Source organism: Cuculus canorus, chromosome 11 (assembly GCF_017976375.1).
Source record: "Cuculus canorus isolate bCucCan1 chromosome 11, bCucCan1.pri, whole genome shotgun sequence".
NCBI lineage: Eukaryota > Metazoa > Chordata > Aves > Cuculiformes > Cuculidae > Cuculus > Cuculus canorus.
In genome coordinates, this window is record NC_071411.1 from 14,315,010 (window position 1) to 14,327,461 (window position 12,452).

The 12,452-nt window shown below is 42.0% G+C and overlaps 1 protein-coding gene across 6 annotated transcripts in view; it reads left to right on the plus strand.

Moving 5' to 3' along the window:
- Positions 1–12,452, plus strand: part of FOXP1 (forkhead box P1) — a 385,807-nt gene that overhangs the window by 39,794 nt on the left and 333,561 nt on the right. For all 6 annotated transcript variants that reach the window (XM_054076334.1, XM_054076324.1, XM_054076329.1 and 3 more), the window contains exon 2: positions 6,631–6,759. The gene's annotated coding sequence lies outside the window, so the exon portion shown is untranslated. The remainder of the gene's footprint in view (positions 1–6,630; positions 6,760–12,452) is intronic.

Sequence of the window (12,452 nt, forward strand, 5' to 3'; positions counted from 1 at the left end):
GGAATTCAGTTTCAGTTTATTAAAAAAAATTCAAAATCCACAGTCTGGATGAAACACCAATGTCTTTGTATTTGCCACAATTTTTAGCTTTAATTTTGCATCCTTGGCAAATGCCAGAAGTCCCAAGTAGTTGCATGTGCCGTGGCTGCCAGTTTCTCCTGCATCTTAGTCTTAATCAGGGTTGTTTTTTTTAATTTTTCCTATTAGACACTTTTCTAATTGGGGATAATACCAAAATGATTAATCAAATTAAGCATGAGAGCGAAGTGGCTGATGCACAAAGCTGTGTATAGCTGCTGTGTTCTGCAGCGAGGTTGTCTCCCTGTAGTTGAAGTTGCTTTAATGGGCCTCTTAGGCTCCAGGTTTTGTTGGTTTTTTTTTTTTTTTAATAAGGTACTGTGTAGATCCCATTGACTTCAATTGTTGATTAGGATGCCTGACAGCTGGGAAATTAAGCCCCTTCTTTGTGACCGAGTTGAAGGCCAGATTTTCAAGGATTTTTGAAAGCTTAGCAGCCATAATTGGTGTTAGGGTTGTTTTTTCTTTTCTTTCTTTTTTTTTTTTTTTTTTTTAAAAAAAAAGTTCAATTCTCATTTGTACATCTAAATAAGGGTGAGAGATTATGATACTTGTAGCGACTGGTGTTACTGAGATATGACAAAATTTTTTTTAGAGGAACCTGGCACCTAATGAGCTGGTTACTGCTACGTTCAAATAAGAGTTTTGCTCTTCTGCATTTCTCCTTTGTTTGCAGATGCTGAGCATTTCTGCGGATTCTGGTCGCGGAGGAGAAACTTCCTTGCTTCTGCCTTTTTTTGTGTGTGTTTTCTGTAGCAATTGTAGGGGGAAGGGGAGGGAAATGAGTTGAGTAAATTAGACAACTGTTGGAAAAAAGGGGGACATACAAAATCAAGTGTTCTACTTGCGTAATCTGTTTAACACCAGTGAGGCACGGAGCCTTGTGGGACACGGGGAATAAAAGGAACATCTGTGCAGGCCACATGGCATGCTCCGGAGGAGCTCTGTCCCAAGCAGCTCTGCTCTATTTGCAAATAAAAGCTCCAACCAACATCAAAAAGTTGAGGTGGATCCCAGCTGAAAGGGGAGAACAAATGTTACCTCTTGGTGCAGTGAAGTTCACCCTGCAAGCAGCATTTGTGGTCTTTCTAAGGATGCTTGAGGCACGTCTTTCGAATAACAATTTATTTAAAGGAAAAAAAAGGAAAGAAAAAAGTATAAAACAGAAAAAGGTTATATATTTTGGAAAAATTATATCTGCGTTGAAAGAGTTTAGGAGGTTGCTAAGCATCTCGAGCTAGAATCAAGTACAGGTGTATGAGGTGAAAATAAGAATAGGGAATAATAGGGCTTTTTTGTTTGGTTGAGGTTTTTTGTGTTGTGGATTTTTTTCCTTCTCTTTTTAAATGTTTTTCTCCTGGATGTAGACGTCCCAAGATCCCAAGGCTTTCCAGGCTGATCTTCCTTGTCTTATTTTGTTGGTAGTAGTTGGTAAACAGCTCCATCACTAGGCAGGGCCCTGGGGAGCTACAGCTGCTCAGTCCTGCTCCTCCAGGACACTGGCTGGAGGGGAGGATAAACAAGACAACAGTGGGTTTTATTTCTATTTGCAACCTGTTAGAGTGCAGTAATTCTTGCAAGGACGCATCTAGTTTGGAGTTTTGCATTTTCTAGGCAGGCTGCATTGTTTTCAACAGCATTACGTGTCAGCAAGTTGAGTAGTCTGTATCAAGAAGGCACGTAATTTTTAATATGTAAATAGGAAAGCATGGTGGTTTCATCTTTATTCTAATGTAACCGGAGTGGCAATAACGCTTTTTAAATCCCTGTGAAACAGATTGTATATGGCAAAATTAATGTCTCAACTCTCCAAGTATTTTCTCTAAAATATTTGAATTTTTGCATTTATTATGCTGCTTGTTTAAAAGAGCTAACAGTATCAACCGTGCATTCAAAGCATAATTGGTGGAACACAGATTTATTCTAATTTAAAACAGTCACTTAAAAACAGTTTTGTATATATGTATACATGGGCACAACTTTTCATACAGTTGTCTGTTTTGGAGCAGTCTCAGGCACTGATGTACAAGTTGAACCTGTTTTCTTTTGTGCAACATGGCTTTGAGAAATCATTAGTTAAAACAGTGTTCTGTAGTTTGATTGCAGTCAGTAAACAGCCTAATGTGAGTGGTGCATAAGATGATTAAAGTTCTGCCTTTAATCAGGCTTTGAAATATATTGTGCCAAATATAGTCCCAAGGTGTGTGTATATCTCTGTGTATCTGTATGTACGTTGGTGAAAGCTGCTTCAGTGAAAATCTGGCCAAGTTAAAAAAAAAGTGTCCATCAACAATTGCCGGTGATGGAAGAGCAGCAAAAGAACTGCAGCGGTGTGCTTGTCTGTGTCACCCAACCCAGGCAGAGCATGGGTATCTGGAGATGCCTTGGGTGGTTTTCCTTTTTCAGTCACATTTGTTGTTTGTCTTTATTTCCTCAGCATCTTCCTATTTATCCTTCTCCTTGCCATCATTCTGTGAGGGCTTTTCCTCTGCCTCCCATTTTCTCCTTGGAACTGGGCTCTGTTATGATGCCACATCTAGTAGCAGCAGGGTAGTTTTCAGCTCACTGTGATGGCTTGGGAGAAGTTGCGGCACTGACAAGGGTCCGGCGCAGGTGCACCATGCCAGATCCATGTACCGATTCCTGACTTGCTTTGGTGGAGCACGGGAAGTTGATATATTTTCTTGTTTTGCTGCTGCCTATTTCTCCCATCGCACCTTTCCTTTTTCTCCTGAACACATCGTCCTGTATGTGTTGTCAGTGTTCTCCTGTGTGTTGCAGAAAGCTCACTCCTGCCCAGGCAGCCCTTGCTGTGGAGTGGCATTTCCAGCCTGGCATTGCTTGTTGGTGATGCACTGTGAAGTTCGTTTTGTCGCAGGGTAGACTAGAATAGACTTATTTCAGTTGGAAGGGATCTACAATAGTCATCTAGTCGAACTGCCTGACTATTTAAGGGCTGACAGTTAAGGGAATTGACCAAATGCCTCTTAAAACACTGACAGGCTTGGGGCATTGACCACCTCTCTGGGAAGCATGTTCCAGTGTTTGACCACCCTCTGGGTAAAGAACTGCTTCCTAATGTCTAGTCTAAACCTTCCTTCATGTAGTTTTGAACCATTCCAATGCATCCTATCCCTCGATGCCAGGGAGGAGAGATCAGCATCTCCCTCTGAATGTCCCTTCCTCGGGAGGCAGTAGGGAGCCATGGGATTGACCCTCAGCCTCCTTTTCTCCATATTAGACGAAGTCCTTAGCTGCTCCTCATAGGACATTTCTTCCAGCCTTTTGACAGCTTTGTTGCCACAAACCCTTGAAAACTCCTGAATTGCATCAACTGCTGCAGCCAATTTTGCAGTTTACTGTATGACACAATGTTCTTGGTTGCTTCAAAAGCCTTGGGAGCAGCCGGACCTCAGGGTGGGTGGGAATGAAGAGGACTGAAAGCATCAAGGAAAGGTGAGGGTGGTAGAGCTGACCTCATGCGGATGAGATGAAGTCCATAGCGATCTGCCAGATCATTTGAGCTGTGTGCCTTTGAGATTTAAATAGTGAAATATTAAAACTTGTCTTTCAAATCTGTTCAATATTACTAAGATTAATTTTTCTTGGGGGTAGATTAATAGGTTTCCTGTTCTGATTAATACAGTGATAATAAAATTGTTGTGATTGCTGGAATTAATGAAGCCCAGATTCTTGTTTCAAGGTTTGATTGACTTCGTACTTAGTTCTCTAAAGCTGCTGCATCTCATCGCCCCTTATTTAGCTGTAGCCTTCAGAGAATCAGTATGGGAGCAAGGCAGTGCAGGAAAAGGTCTGTGCTGAAGGCTGCATCAAAGAATCTGTTGAGGGAGAATTTTGTCAAAGATTGGTCAAGAGTTTTGCTCAAGTTGCAGCTTTATTAGAGCTTGTCTGTCTTTAACCCTGCAGGCTATTTTTGTGAAAGTTGTAGAAGAGGAGTGTCCAACTCAAATGTGTGGGCGTATCATTAAGAGTTTCAATTTGTCAGTGCCAGATCGAACTCAAGTGTGTGGGTATATCACTAAATGCCTCAGTTTATCAGAACCGATCTATTATCTGTTCCTGTTCTTCCTCCACCTTTCCCCTCAGCAGTGTGCGTGGTTTCCCCAGGTTCTCCAGCACTGAGGTCCATGGAAGTGCCTGAGTTGCCTCCATGATCCACTGCCACCCTGGACTCCCTTCTGGCATGGCTCAGCCTGGAGCTGGCGGTGTGCTAGTGAGCAAGCTGGGTGTTGGAGACTGCTGATCAACTGGATTTGGAGGCCCTCAGTGGTGCAAGCCCCAGAATTAATGCCATAGGAGTTCTTGACTTTGGGAACTCTCTGCTCCTGTTAGTCCCAAAGGATTCAAAAGGTGCAGGTGGGGCTGAGCACCGAAAGTACATGGTGATCACATAAGCCTTGTTCCCTTGGGAAACCTGGATGAAGAAATCTGTTGTGGAATATTTTGGTGAGGTCAGTTTTTGATGGCATAAGGAAAATCATTTTTTCCAGGTGCACCATCAGAGTTCAGGCCAGACCAGGATGCAGTGTCTTTACCTACTCCCAACACTGTTCTTTCTTCCTTGTGCAGAAGCCGTCCCACCTTTAAAATCTGCTTGGTGGCACAAAGATGCCAAGATATTCCTTATGCTTGAGTCGTCAAGGCAAAGAGCAGTCTGGAGGTAGGACAGTGCTTCTGTACACTGTAGCTCTTGTCTGCTGCAGACCAAATATACTATTTCGACGAGTCATTTTGCCTTGAAAGTCTCAAAAAAAGATGCACTGTTTTGAGCAAGCAGTAGCCAAAATGAACCTCAATTCATCATCTTTTCAGTGGGGCTAATAATACTTCCCTGTTGTATGGACGTATCATGGATAAAGATTACTAAACAATTGAATACTGTGGTGCAGCAGGTCAGATGGAGAAATCTTGCCCCAACATGTGTAGATGCAGCTTTCTGCTTGGCTACGTACCTATCTGCATATCTGTCATCAAGCGCAGCATTAAAGTGAGCCTTGGATGTGTGTTTCTGACACTGCTCGGTTGCTTCTCTCAAGTGCTCCGCTCCTCATGAATAAAATACAATTGATGCAAGATGCAGGTCGCTTTGAGTTGGCTGCAGGTATTTCAGTGTCTCTGAGAAAGAAATCACGTTTAGCATAAATGCTGTTTAAAAAAATCCTCTTGTATCTATTTTTATTGTGTAGCATATTTTTATAATAGGGTCACATAATCCCTATATTTAGATTTCTGAACTCTTGTGATCTTTGAGCCATTGCATTGTATTCAGCAAAGAATCGGAGAAAGCCCCAGGGCCAGAGAAGTACCTGGTTTTTACCTTAGAAAATTTCATGCAGTTGTTGCTAAGAAAGAAGCATCCAAATGTTTCTCAATGGGATGCCAAAATTAGTAGCTCCACGAGGTTAATTTGGAGACGGTAGTTTTTGCCACTGCCCAAACACTGGTAGATGTGGAAAGACTGGGAACAGCCATGGGGATGCTGTGGAATGAGAAGATTGAGGAATAAAGAGGTCAGAAGTACCTCTCAATATGATTTTTGCTTTCTTATTTTACCTACCCCAGTCCCTCAGGATATTTTCATCTGTTGCAAAGTTTGTTTTCTTCTCTGGGGTTTGTTGCTGCAGGTCCTGTTGCATAGTGGTGCAGTGAGCAGAGGCTCTGCCGGCGGTTGGTGCATCTCTTAGGGCAGCGAGTGCCCTTCCCCAGTACGGGCAGGCACTGGAGCTGCTGTCTAAGTCCCGTGCGGTTTCATGGGTGTGATGCAGAACAGCCCCGGGAACACCTCTGTTCAAATTTCTGAATGTGAGTTTTTTACTCAGTGTGGATACTTTGTCAGGGACGAAATTACACATCTTATTTTAAGATACCCTTATTAGTAAAATGGATGTTTCATTTGTACAGCAAACAGTTCCCTCTGAGCTAAGCTTAAACTCAATCTGTGTTACTAATAGCTGGGGAAAAAAACATTCTAATTGGTATTTCTTAACTGATGTTTGCAAAATTTGCCTTTTCACCCTGAACATCAAATAGTTTTTATATGTGTTTTGCCTTATCTCAGAGGAAAGATTATTGCTAACAAGAGATTCCACATTTTGTTAAGGTTTTATCAGGATGCAGTAAGTGAAGGCAGAGAGTAAATACTTCAGAAATTCAGAGGCTGTTAAATTTTGATAATGCAAAGTAGGTTAAAGTATCTGGATTTTGTGCACAGCGCGGTGTTTTTGAGCAGAATATGGATTTGGATGGTGACACATTTTGGTATTTTGAAGGAACACAAACTTGCCTGTCAGAGGAGCACCTTGGAAATATGAAATAAGTGTGTCTTTAAAAACCTTTCTTAATATTGTAAGATTCAGTTTTATTTAAAGCCAAGTAAAGTCTACTGTGTGATAGTATTTGATATGTAGAAATGCTCCTGTAATGCTCCCCCCCCTCCAGCATCTATAACCAACTTTTATTTTCAAAGGAAAATGGTAGGCTTTGATATAATTCTAACTGACTGAAGTTTTAAAACATATTTTTGTCTTTCAGTCTCCTGAGAACATTTTTTTCTGAGTGACTCCAGCTTCCAGACACATTTGCCATGATAAGGGTTTCGATCCTTTCCCATATTTGCCCTGAGTCATGAGTGGATATGTGTGATGCCTGCAAGTAAAACTGGTGAGTCGTCAAACCTGAGTTTGCAGTAACTCTCAATTATTCTTTCTTACGATCTCTCTTTCCCTCATCCTTTTCTCCCTTTTTTAGTATGATGGGTTTGGGGTTTCTCTTTTTTTGTACTAGCTGTGCTTAAAAGCAAGTCACCAATATTCTTTTTGTTTTTTTTTTTTTCCTCAAAAGACCTTCATTGTAACAAAATAGCAGTGATACCAAATGCTGTCAATACAGAAAAGATACTCCCTTCTTTTCTTCTCTCCATCCTCTCAGATCCTATGAGCCTATGAGGTCCCTGGTGGTGAAACAGGAGTTCAGTGATGCAGGCGAAGCTACTGCCCAAAACTGAAGCCTTGCAGACAGACAGGGTCTAAGTGTGCTTATGTGGGCAATTCTTGTTGTGATTAAATATGAATATGGACTTCATCGTGTGTCACATGATGGACTCTCAAAGGAGCCATTGCCAACAAATAATTAGCTCCACTGCTTGCTGTACTTGCATCCCAGTGACAAAATGGTGTCACGGTACACAGGAGAGCTGTCTCGTCACACACGCTTGCCCTTCTCAGTGTGGCGCTGGTGCTGCAGTGCCCAGCCTGGAGGAACAACGCCTTTAATAGCCCTTTTTTTTTCCTGTAAGGGTAGTGAGGCACTGGCACGGGTTGCCCAGAGAAGTTGTGGAAGCCTCATTGCTGAAGGTGTTCAAGGCCGTGTTGGACGAGGCTTTGATCAGCCTGATCCAGTGGAAGGTGTCCCATGGCAGGGGAGTTGGAACTGGATACCTTCGAAGTCCCTTCCAAGCCAAACCATTCCATGACTCTGATTCAGTGAATTCTGGCCAGGGTGCACTTGGTTGGTCAAGCTTGAGAGGGTGGTGTGGAGCAACCCCTTTTCTGTGGCAGTTGCCATTTCCATAGCCACTCGAGAAGTGTATTGGTCCCTTTTGTGCCAAATGAGTGGCGGCTCTGCCTTTCTTGTAGTCTCTGTTGCCAGCAGCCTGGCACGGGGAGCCTTCCCATACCCTCTTCTCTTGCCTGCCTGCTCCTCATTTCCTCTCCTATTAACTGGAGTGAGGGATGGGACGATATTTCCTCATTCATCAGAAGACTAAGAGGTTGGGAGAAGAGGAATCTTCTGATTTTACTGGAAAATTGGAAAATCTGTGTAGAAAATCTTTCAAAACTAGGAGATCTGTAATTAAATTGTGTAGGAAGTAGGAGCAGAAATTGCTTTTTAAAATAAATTCATATTTTTATTATATATTTAATATCACTCTGTGTGTTAGGAAGTGCATTTCAATTCAAAGATTATAAAACCCGAGAAATTCACACATTAGAGAATTGTGATATTTTTTTTGAAGTTTCCATTTTTTCCCTTTTTTTTTTTTTCCAGAGGTAGCATAATTACCATGTCATTTAGCAAAGATTATAATAGCTGTTCAGTTTTTACCAACTGGTGTAGTAAACAGTTGAATAAACCCATATGGCAGCTCAAAGTGTGCATGCAGGAGAGAGATTCTTACCATTTCCTTCATGCCTGAATTCTCAACTTCACTGGTGAGACTGAGATCCCCAAACAGCGACCAACTCCAGACTTCTCCAGTATGCAGAGATTTCTTACTGCTCTGTCTCATATGAATCAATTTATTTTAATCACAGTGGTTAGCTAATAATTATTTCTTTATGCTTAGGAAGTATGCGTGGAAAACTTGGGGTTATATGAAAGGTACAAGTCTCCATTTAAAGCGGTCTATGCATTTGCTTAATAATGTAAATAATGTAAATGTAAATACAGTAAACAATAACCAGAGCCCAAATCTTACTATCCAAGACACTATGAAAGATCGAGGCCTTTCTGAGGCTGGCACAGGTTAAGTGCGACATTGCTGGGTATTGTGATAGCCCTGCGACATTGCCTGTAATGAGACTCTGTGTCTGGTCTCAGGGGTGACAAATGGAAGGACTGGGGTGTTTTGAAACAGCCTCTTGAAATACCAGTTTGAGTTATGGAGGCCAACTGGCATCTGGAGGAAAGACAGAGTGTTTGAGTAGTGTGCCCTCTGGATAGCTTCAATACTGAAATATAAAAGCAACAAAAAGGATGGTTAACTCTGCAAATGCTGGCTTGAACAAAGAAAAAGACTTGTGCTAGTCCTCCTAAAATTCACTTAGTTCCAGTTATCTTAAAATTTTCATGTCGGATAATAGCTTTAAAATACACTTTGAAAGCATTAGACTGTCTAGGTGCTTAGAAAATATTGCAGAACAGTAATGTGAAATGACCAAGCATTGAGCAGTCCCACTGGAAAGGAGCAGTTGGCCAAAACTGGTGCTTGTGTTCATCTTAACCCTGACGTACGACCAGCCCTCCACCATAATTCTATCAAGAGATGGTAAGTTGCCTAGCAATGTGCTGACTGCAGAGGGTACATGTTGAGCTAATTCAGTTTTTGTTCTCGTTTTCCTTGAGAGTTCAGCTTAAAGGAGTGATCCTTTCTCTGGCTGTAGCAAGAGCCACTTCTCGGCGGTCTCTCTTGTTCCTCACTCAAGTGTCCCTGGCGATGTCAGGAATTCATTCACTGCCTTGCGCGTTATAGAAGTTTCCAGCTTATTGAGTAACTGAATGTGGTTTCTGCTGATTGTGTTGACTGAATACGTTGGGCCTTTCGAAGAAGCAAGGGTTTTATTTAAAGCGGAGCATTTAGTTGTATGCCATTTTATGGCAGGCAAAGGTCATCCAGGGTAAGCAGCCTGAGCAGCGAATGGCTTCATCACAGCACCTAGGAAAATGAGACAGCAAGATACGCTAAAAGGGTTTAACAAATGGCTCGTAGTTATAAATTTTTCAAGTCGAGGAAGTGGTGCTGTGTACGTTTTTTAAATTGGAGATAACCACGCTTGTACAATAAATTGAGTTAAGAACGGAACAAATCAAAATAATGGGGTGGTACTAGGAACCTGGTTGTGCAGCGAGTTGCCGGCACTGCACGCTGCCAGCAGGTCTCGGCGTTGTGCACGTCAGGCTAACACAAGGTTAAAAGCCTGTCATGTCCTTTCGTGGCCAGAGGCATTGCCATCAGGCTTTGTGGTGACCTTTTCTTGCCAGGATGACCTGCTCCTGCCACAGTCCTCTCCTCTGGTGGGTGGCTCCTGCTGCCTGTGATGCTTCTTGAGATAGCTGGGGAGCAAATGCCAAAGGGATTCACCTGCAGCTGTGGAGCAGGAGTCGTTTCCCTCAGGGCAGCGGGTTGTGCTAGCTCAGACGTGTATTGGTGGGACCGCAGGAGTCGGGCAGAACTCCAGGAGCTGAGCCCAGCGTCTCCCGGCAGAGCTGCAGGGCAGGAAAGGTGCCAGCAGCCCGGAGATGGCACTTCTGCCCTCACAGGATCTTGCTTTCTCCTGTGAAGCATCAGTGGCTGCAGAAAGACTTTGTTTTTCTGAAACTTTTCTGTCCATGGAACTTTCTCTGTGGCAGGGGGGAGGAGAGACGAAGTAATTTTAACAATTTAATATACTACATAATATGTTTTATAAGCTGGTGTGAATGCTCCTAAGTATTTTGGTCTTTTTTCATAACACAATGAACCTAATATTGGTAAAAATACAGATCTTAGCTGCCACCATAAAGAGAGGATAGATTTAATAAACAGTTATGAATGTTGGCAGCTGCCTATCAGATTGTATAACATCGGCTATAGCACATGAAGACAGTGTCAACTTACATTTTATCTCAGAAGTATTTTCAAAGCATTTATTTTGCTTTCTCTTGAGTCCTTAACCTAATTCAAGTTATATAATTGGCGGAATATTTTTCCACACCGCTAATTGGCTGGGTGCCAGCGTGGAAACCATTGTCTGACTTGATGATGATCAGGAATTAACATGACATTTGCGTGGTGGTAATGGAATACATTAGTAATGTAATTCATGACTGTAAGAAAGAGACCATCATCTCCCACCTCTGATCAGCAGGAGGGGCTGGGAGGATGATGAAATGCTCCCAGCAGGCACCTCACAGCAGTGGCTGGCCAATCTCGATGTCAAATTTAGTTTTAAATTCTTCAGACAAAGCTGTAATGCTTACCAATTAATTAGTACAAATGTCAATTAAAAATCTACCAAATAATACAGTAAGATTAAATTTCAATTAAAAAAATTACATTTAACAAGGAAGATACAACATTATTTTAATGAATTCTGCTGAAGGTGACAGTTTATCTGGATATATTTATACTGTGTAGGTGGATCTAAATTCATTGGATGATGTTAACCGTGTTACTCCATGTACATATTAGTTTTGAAAATTATTTCCACTTTGGCTATGTCCTGGAGGAGATGGGGCATCAAGGGGCATTTCTCATCACCAGGAGAAAGGGGAATTTAACGCCTTCTAAGTCCAAAAATCTTTTCAAACCTAAAATGAGGGCTTTATTGTAGACTCTTATCCTGTCTGAATTAGTGGTATTTTTTTTTGCTTGATATTGATGAAGCCAAATATAGAATTTTTGTTGTGGTAGCAGAACAAGCCCTGACTTCACTGTGGCTGTAATTATTTGCATGAGACATGTTTTCAAGTAATCTGTTTTATCATACCGTAATATCCATTATTCTGATAAATCACTTAACAGGAAAATGTTTTGCTGTGTGAAGGTGGTGAACTGTTAAGTCCTGAGCAAGGCTTTTATCTGCGAGGTTTCACTCTAGCTTGGTAGAGTTTTTTAGTGCATGCTTAAATTTAATCCCTTAGTTGACACTACGGATGCTTGAAGATATATTTTGAACTAGGAGTGGCACAGTAGAGATGTCACATAGTGTGATGAAGTTCTGAGTTTGCATGGATTCCAAGTGTATGTATGACAAACTCTTGTAAAACACGAGCACCTCATCAGATGCAGAGGACTAACACTGCAGAGCAGATTTTATATCACAGTAACTGTGTTTTTATTGAACAGGGCAGTTCTTATGCTGCTGGAGATGGAGATGCTGGTGCTTTGGGAGGGTGTGAGAACCTGCACTCGCTGGTGTGGTGCAGGGGCAGAGCTGGGGTGTGCAAGCAGCTACTTTCCTCCTGGTATTAAACCATTTGTGAGCCAAGGCTTCACAAATATGTCTGAGGAATACCTTCTGAATTTCCTTAAATTTATTTCCATGACCTTCTATTATATTTTCACACCATTGCATCTAAAATAAGAAAGAGGGAAGACATAATTGAAAAAACATGTGTCAAACCAGCACTGAGAAAAGTCCTTCTCGGGGACCACAGGCTCTTTTTTGTTGGTACTGATGTGTCTGGAGCCGCTGAGTTTGAGCAGGTTCAATAAAATATTGAAAAATACAATGTGCACACAGAAAATCGGAGAATTCAAGCAACTACTCATGGCGGGTTAGAGTCATGATATACTCTTTAGTAGACAGGCTTTGCTGTTCCTTTGGTTGCTGTTCAGGCTTTGCCCATCAGTGGGTGAGTGCAAGAAGCATGATCTCTGTCTCACGACTGCTGTTCCGATGCCTTTGGGTATTGGTAACAGCTTTACAGGATCATTCCTGCTTCATGCTATTACCTGATAAAACTATCATCAGCAGGAGATGGGAGACAGCCTTTTTTCCATCAGGGCCTCAGGAAATGGATGCTGTGGAAGTGTAAGAGCAGCTGAAACATTTTCTCACCAGTCCTCACAGACAGCAAGGTGATGGAGAGAA